The sequence below is a fragment of the Miscanthus floridulus genome, chromosome 5, assembly GCF_019320115.1.
Source record: "Miscanthus floridulus cultivar M001 chromosome 5, ASM1932011v1, whole genome shotgun sequence".
Taxonomy (NCBI): Eukaryota; Viridiplantae; Streptophyta; class Magnoliopsida; order Poales; family Poaceae; genus Miscanthus; species Miscanthus floridulus.
In genome coordinates, this window is record NC_089584.1 from 73,601,635 (window position 1) to 73,609,613 (window position 7,979).

A 7,979-nucleotide genomic window follows, 5' to 3' on the forward strand; every position below is an offset into this window, starting at 1 on the left:
GGCACCACCTGTCGAGACCTGGTTCAGGAGTTAGGTCGAAACATGCCGCGCTCTGCTGCCGCGCTCCTCGACATTGCCACCAGCTTCGCCTCGGGTGAAGAGGCTGTTGGAGCCATCTTCCCTGACAGCGACCCAAAGGGTAAGCGGAGGGACGAGGCCCCCGAGGCCTCAGCCTCCCACCTCCCCAAGAGAAAGAAAAAGGGGTGCCTAGGGAAGTAGGAGGTCCTAGAGGTTGATCTGGTCGCGGCCGCAGAACGCAAGAACCCCCGAGGCTTCAAAGGCCCTAGGCCTTTCGACGACATGCTCAAGAAACCCTGCCCTTACCACCAGGGCCCGGTCAAGCACGCTCTCGAGGATTGCTCCATGGTGCGGCGTTACTACACCAGGCTCGGGCTCCCCGACGACGACGCAAAGCAGAAGGGTGCTGGAGATCGAGACGAGGACAAGGACGATGGTTTCCCCAAGGTACGCAACGCCTTCATGATCTTCAGTGGACCCTCGGCGTGCCTTATGGCATGGCAGTGCAAGAGGGAGCGCCAAGAAGTCTTCTCAATCAAGGTGGCCACCCCCCAGTACCTCGACTGGTCTCGGGAGGCGATCACCTTCGATCGAGATGACCACCCTAACCATGTACCGAATCTTGGGCAGTACCCACTGGTCATCAACCCGATCATCAGCAACACTCGACTATCCAAGGTGTTGATGGACGGAGGAAGCGGCCTCAATATCCTCTACGCCAACACCCTAGAGCTCTTGGAGATCGACCAGTCAAGGCTCTGGGGTGACGTCGCACCCTTCCACGGCATCATGCTAGGGAAGCGCATGTGACCCCTCGGGCGCATCGACCTTCCCGTCTGCTTTGGCACCCCCTCCAACTACCACAAGGAAGTCCTTACCTTTGAGGTAGTCGGGTTCAGGGGAGCCTACCACGCCATCTTGGGGCGGCCATGCTATGCCAAGTTCATCGCAGTCCCCAACTATACCTACCTCAAGCTCAAGATGCCAGGCCCTAGCGGCATCATCATGATTGAGTCCACGTACGAACATGCATACGACTGCGACGTCGAGTGCATCGAGTATGCCGAGGCTCTTGCGGAGGCCGAGACCCTCATAGCCCACCTCGACCAACTCAGTGGCAAGGCGCCTGACTCCAAGCATCGCACAGGGGCATTTGAGCCCGCGGAGGCCATCAAACTCGTCCCGGTCTACCCTGCCTACCCTGACGATCAGGCGCTGAGGATCAGTGCCACCCTCGACATCAAATAGGAAGCCGTGCTCATCGACTTCCTCCATGCGAATGCCGACATATTCGCATGGAGTCCCTCAGACATGCTGGGCATACCGAGGGAGGTCACTGAGCATGCCCTGGACATCTAGGCTAGGTCTAGACCGGCGAGGCAACACCTGCACCGCTTCGACGAGGAAAAGCATAGGGCCATCGAAGAGGAGGTACAGAAACTCTTGGCGGTTGGGTTCATCAAGGAAGTGTCCCACCTAGAGTGGTTGGCTAACCCCGTGTTAGTCAAGAAGAAAAATGGGAAATGGAGGATGTGTGTAGACTACACCAGTTTGAACAAAGCCTGTCCAAAGGTCCCCTTCCCATTACCCCGAATTGATCAAATCGTTGATTCCACTACAGGGTGCGAGACCCTGTCTTTCCTTGATGCGTATTCTGGTTACCATCAAATCAAGATGAAAGAGTCCGACCAGCTCGCGACTTCTTTCATCACACCATTCAGCATGTACTGCTATGTGACGATGCCCTTTGGCCTCAGAAACGCAGGTGCCACGTACCAGCGGTGCATGACCCAAGTCTTTGGCGACAACATTGGGCGGACCGTCGAGGCCTACGTAGATGACATCATGGTCAAGACCAGAAAGGCCGAGGGTCTCGTCGATGACTTGAGGATAACCTTCAAATGCCTTAGAGAGAAGGGCATCAAGCTCAATCCCAAGAAGTGTGTGTTTGGGGTCCCCTGAGGCATGCTCTTGGGATTCATAGTCTCGGAACGTGGCATTGAAGCCAACCCAGAGAAGGTCTCGGCCATAACTAGCATGGGACCAATCAGAGACCTCAAGGGAGTACAGAGGGTCATGGGATGCCTTACGGCCCTGAGCTGCTTCATCTCACGCCTCGGCGAAAAAGGTTTGCCTCTGTACCGACTCTTGAGAAAATCTGAGCGTTTTTCTTGGACCCCCGAGGTCAAAGAAGCCCTCGACAGACTCAAGACACTGCTCACAAATCCTCCCATCCTAGTACCCCTAGCCAGGGACGAGGCCCTCTTACTCTATGTTGCCGCAACAACCCAAGTGGTCAGCGCTGCCATAGTGGTAGAGAGGCAGGAAGAGGGGCATGCTCTGCCCACCCAACATCCTGTTTATTTCATCAGCGAGGTGCTCTCCGAGACCAAAGCACGCTACCCCCACATCTAGAAGCTGATCTACGCCGTGGTCCTAGCCCGGCGCAAATTGCGTCACTACTTTGAGTCGCACCCAGTGACTATGGTATCATCTTTCCCCTTGGGCGAGATAGTTCATAACTAGGAGGCCTCGGGTAGGGTAGCCAAGTGGGCCATCGAGCTTATGGGGGAAACCTTGACCTTTGCACCTCGAAAAGCGATCAAGTCTCAGGTCTTGGTCGATTTCATGGCTGAATGGATGGACACCCAATTGCCACCGGCTCAAACTCAGACGGAGTGCTGGACCCTGTACTTCAACGGATCCCTGATGAAAACCGGGGCAGGCGTGGGTCTACTGTTCATCTCGCCCCTCGGAGTACACATGTGCTACAAGGTGTGGCTCCACTTCGCCACCTCCAACAACGTGGCAGAGTATGAGGCCCTCATCAATGGCTTACAAGTCACCATCGAACTTGGGGCACGGCGCCTCGACATCTGAGGCGACTCATGGCTCGTCATAGATCAAGTGATGAAGGAGTCGAATTGCCTCGACCCCAAAATGGAGGCTTACTACAAGTTGGTACGACGCCTAGAAGACAAGTTCAATGGTCTCGAACTAAATCACGTCACGCGGAAGTACAACGAGGCCACCGATGAGCTAGCAAAGATGGCCTCGGCACGGGCCCCGGTCCCCTCAAACGTCTTCGCCAGAGACCTCCACAAACCTTCCATTTGCTACATCGCGACAATAGAGGAGGGCCCACCTGTGGAACCCATGGCAAAGCCCGACGCCCCCTCTGCCACCGAGACCCCCTCAACCGAGCCCGAGGTCATGGAGGTCAACACTGAGCCTCCACAGACTGATCAGGATGCAGATTGGTGAGCCCCGTTCCTCGATTGGCTTGATCAGGGGGAGCTCCCTGACGACAGAACCGAAGCGCGATGGCTTGCGCGCCGAGCCAAGACCTACGCCCTCTATAATGATGAATTGTATAGGTGAAGTCTCTCAGGTGTCCTCCAACGATGTATTAGTTCCAAGGTGGGCCAAGCCCTACTTTGGGACTTACACGCAGGTGCCTACGGGCACCATGCGGTGCCTCGGACGCTCGTAGGGAACGCTTTCCGCCAAGGGTTCTACTGGCCGACGGCGGTACGCTCCTACGAAGGATGCCAGTACTATGCTCGGCAGACACATCTCCTGGCCCTGGCCCTACAAACCATCCCCATCACATGGCCATTCACCGTGTGGGAGCTCGACATGGTCGGGCCTCTACAAAAGGCCCCTGGGGGCTACACCCATCTACTGGTATCAATCGACAAGTTCTCCAAATGGATCGAGGCTCGCTCGATCAATCGAATCAAATCTGAGTAGGCGGTGCTATTCTTCACTGACATTATCCACAGGTTTGGGGTCCCCAACACCATCATCACCGACAATGGGATGCAGTTCACCGGTAAAAAGTTCCTGACATTTTGCGACGACCACCACATCCGTGTGGCTTGGTCGGCCATAGGACACCCAAGGACCAATGGCCAAGTAGAGCGTGCCAACGGCATGATCCTACAAGGCCTCAAGCCAAGGATTCACAACCGGTTGAAAAAGTTTGGCAAGAAATGGCTCGCCGAACTCCTGTCGGTGATCTGGAGCCTAAGGAACACTCCAAGCCGAGCCACGAGGTTCACGCCTTTCTTCCTGGTCTATGGGGCCGAGGCCATCCTCCCCACCGACTTGGAATATGGTTCCCCGAGGCTACAAGCCTATAACGAACAAAGTAACCGCACCACCCGAGAGGACGTCCTTAATCAACTGGAGGAAGCCCGAGACGTCGCGCTACTACACTTGGCCAAATACCAGCAGAGCCTACAGCGCTATTAGGCCCGATGCGTCCGAGGCCGAGACTTGAAGGTAGGTGACCTGGTGTTGAGGCTAGCCCAGAGCAACAAGGGTCGCCATAAGCTGACCCGCCATGGGAAGGACCGTACATCATCGCCCAAGTACTGAAGCCCGGGACCTACAAGCTAGCCAACGAGAAGGGCGAAGTCTTCATCAACGCTTGGAACATAGAGTAGCTACGTCGCTTTTATCCCTAAATTTCCAAGCATTGTATATGTCATTTCTCGAAATACAATTAAAAAGCATTCTTTAGTTGGGCTAATTTTTTGAGAAACCCCCCGAGCCCATCGTAGGTCTTGGCAATACAGTAACATGACAAGGGAGACTTGGCTCTGCCTCGGTAGAACCAAGCCTCCCTCGGGGACTAGATGGGGGACTCCCCCCTAGGTCCCACGCACCATTCTTCAGTTGTTTTTCACAAAAATTCCTACGCCAAGACTCTAGCAGGCTCTGACGAATCAATTGTAAAAACTCCTCGGACCAAGGTCTATTTCCTAAGCAAGAGGCCAGTAGAGTCACGAGATGGCCTACGCCCCTGGGCTATGGCACTCCCTCACTACCTCTCGCTCAAGGGATAGCTTAGGCCCCAAGAGGGTGTTTTGCAAACGAAATCCGATCAGGAGCAACAGAGGGTAGAGGCTCGGAAACATAAGAAAAACAACTAAGAAACACAAATACTTCAAAAATAAAGGCCTCGACGGCCACAAGCATTACGATACAAAAAATAACCCTTACTCTATTTTTATATAGCCCCTGGGGCCCAGATCAAGGCTCAGGGCCTTCAGCACCGACAGATGGTAAGGGAGGAACCACCTCCTCTTCGAAGAGCGTCGCCAGCGCCGTGCCAGGGCCTTCTGCCGCCTCCATCAGCTTCGTGACCATCGCATCCACCTCCTCATCATCATCAAGTAGGACATACCCATCATTGATGGCTGGGAGGTCGACGTCGATGTAGTGAGAAGAAATGGTGGCCATCGCACGCTTGACACCCGTGTGCAGCGCTCCTCGGAGTTGCTCACGCATCTAGTTGCTCAGTGCGATCAAACGGCTCCCCAGGGAGCTACCTGACTGAACCCCTTCAACCTCCAGGGCCTTGCAGGCAGAAAGGGCAGCACACTTCAGTGCTTCGTGCTCCCCAATCTCGGTCTCGAGCACCGTCTGCACCGCGCTGGAAGCCTTGGCGGCCCGAGTAACCTCCACCTCTGACTCTGCACCATGGAAAATGGAATGAGGTCGAGCGAGAGAGAAAACAAGGGAGTTAGGGGTGGAAACCCATAGAACTCACCCTTGGCCTTCTGCTCCCAGCATCAGGTCTCAACCTGATAGGCCTCAGTTTTCTCCTTCCAGCGTAGGGCCTTGGCCCTGGAAGCCTTGGCCTCCTCCTTCAAGCGGTGGGCCTCGACCCGAGAAGCCTCGGCCACCCTAGAAGCTTCACTCCCCAGCTCTGTGTCACGCAAGGGAGTTAGGAAGTGAACATAAGAAAAAGAAAACAAAATGAGGGGACTAAAACTCACCCTCGACCGTCCACCTCCAAACCACAGCCTCGGTCCGCAAGGCCTTAGCTGTAGCAAGGGCCTCATCCAAGGCACCTTTCGTCAGCCAGTGCGCCCTCTGTTCTGCCCCTAGCTGCCCCGCAAGATCCACGGCCGAGGCCATAGCTTCAACGGCTCGGCCCCCGAAGGCATCCCGATCTCTGACTGCATGGGTGAGCTCCTCCTCCAACTCCTTCACCCGCGTCGATAGAGGGGCGAGCTGTGTCTAGGCCATGGCCGCCTCGACCTTCGCGTTGGCACAACGAAGGTGGAGGTCCTCTACCATCGCACTCCGCACCGACAAGAGCTCATTGGCGCCGGCAAGAAGGCCCTTCTACCGCTAAAGCTAGTCCCAGACGCCCCTCTCCTGCCAGAGAAAGACCGACTTCCCAAGGGACCGGGTTTCAAGCTCCTGGGCGACTCCGGGCAGTTCGTCGGCCACCATGGACAGCGCCATCTGTAGCGACCACTCCACTAGCTGGCGGTATTGCTCGAAGGTGCCCCAACGCCTGCCCTTGGCTATGTCCTCGAGGGCGAACAGAGGCTCCCCCTTAGGGTCGTCCCGGCTCCGCCACAGTACCCGCGCATGATCCCACCCGTGAGGCTCGGGTCGCACCCACACGAGGGCTGAGTTTCCTTCATCCAAGAGCGGCGCCGGCTGCTCCACGGCATCGGTCTCGGCGTCGACCACCTCCCGCACCCAGGAAGTATCGTCGAAGGAGATCGGATAGACCTCCGCCTCCCGAGCGCTCTCTCGCAACAACGGTGGGCCCTGAACCAAGGGCGCCACCGAGGCCTCCGCCGCCTGCATCTCCGCCTCCTGGACAGATGGCCTCGCCGCCATCACGACAGCCTTGGTGATCTCGAGGGCTCCGGCCTCTGCAATTATTGCCTCGATGGTCTTGGGGGCTTCGACCTCTGCCATCATGGCCTTGGCAGACGCAGAGACACCGACCATGGCCACTGCGGTCTCGGCGGTCGTGGGTGCCGTGGCCTCCGTCGTTTCAGCCTCGGAGACCCCGGGGGCCTCGACAACCAAGGGCACATTGGCCCCATCCGACTCGTGAGCCTCGCCCCCATGAGGCAGAAGCGCTCCCTCCCTCGTCTGTGTAGGGGCTGCCTCGGCAACCCCTCCTTGGGCGGCCAGCCCCTTTGGGCCGACCCTCGCCGATGCCGTGCCGCATTGGATAGCAGCTTGTGCCTTTGCCACCCAGTGGGCGGAGGAGCCAGGGCTCGCCTTAAGCGCCTTAAGGGGCGCCAAGGGGAGCTTGTCCGTAGGCCGCTTCTGACTAAGGAAAAATAACCTACAGGGTCAGCGCGAGACCAAAAAGGTGAACGGAATGCACTATGACCCCGCCAAAAATACACTAACCTTGAACGGGGCGGCAACCATTTTGCCACGGCGAACCTTGTCCACAACAGCAGAGGCGGTGGCAGAGGCATCGCCTCCGTATCCATCGGCGCCGGTCGGTCCTCAATGGACCTCGGCACCCCTTCGGTCCTCTACAGGGGCGGTGGCGTCGTCTCCACCGCCACTCCCTCCACCATGGCCGCTGAGCCCACCGGGCTGACGGCGCGTTTGCCCAACGCCCGCGCCTCGGGCGTGTCGGCCTCGGCCCCGGAGTAGGCAACCGCCGGCCCCGGGTCCACTTCTCCTCCTCCTCCCAGGAGAGCCGGGCTGCTGGCTAATGCCCTGGGCACCACCTCCACTATGTCAGGAAGGTGGTCCATGGGACCTCGCCCCACCTCGCCCCTGTCATCCCCGTCCGAGGCCTCCGTCGACAGTGACGTTGATGGGGATTCCTCCAACGGGAGACCATCCTTCCATTGCTGATGGTGGTGCTTATCAAGCTCCTCGCGTGCAAGGATTTGCTTCGTGCGCTTTGCCGCCTTAGCGTCCTTCCATTTCTTCTGCGCGTCGGCGTGCGCCCGGTTGATCGCCCGCCGCCTCGCGTCCTCGGGAACGGGTGGCGGGGAGGAGCACACGTCCCTCATCCCCTGTAGGGACGACAGCACGCGTAAGGGAACAAGGGGTAAGGGGAGACTGAGGAGGCTCGGAGGCTACAGCAGCACATGACTTACCAGCGAGAGGAATCCCCGCGATGGTCGCATCGCGAAGGGGGTCAAGTTGCCGCCCCTCAGCTTCGCCTCTAC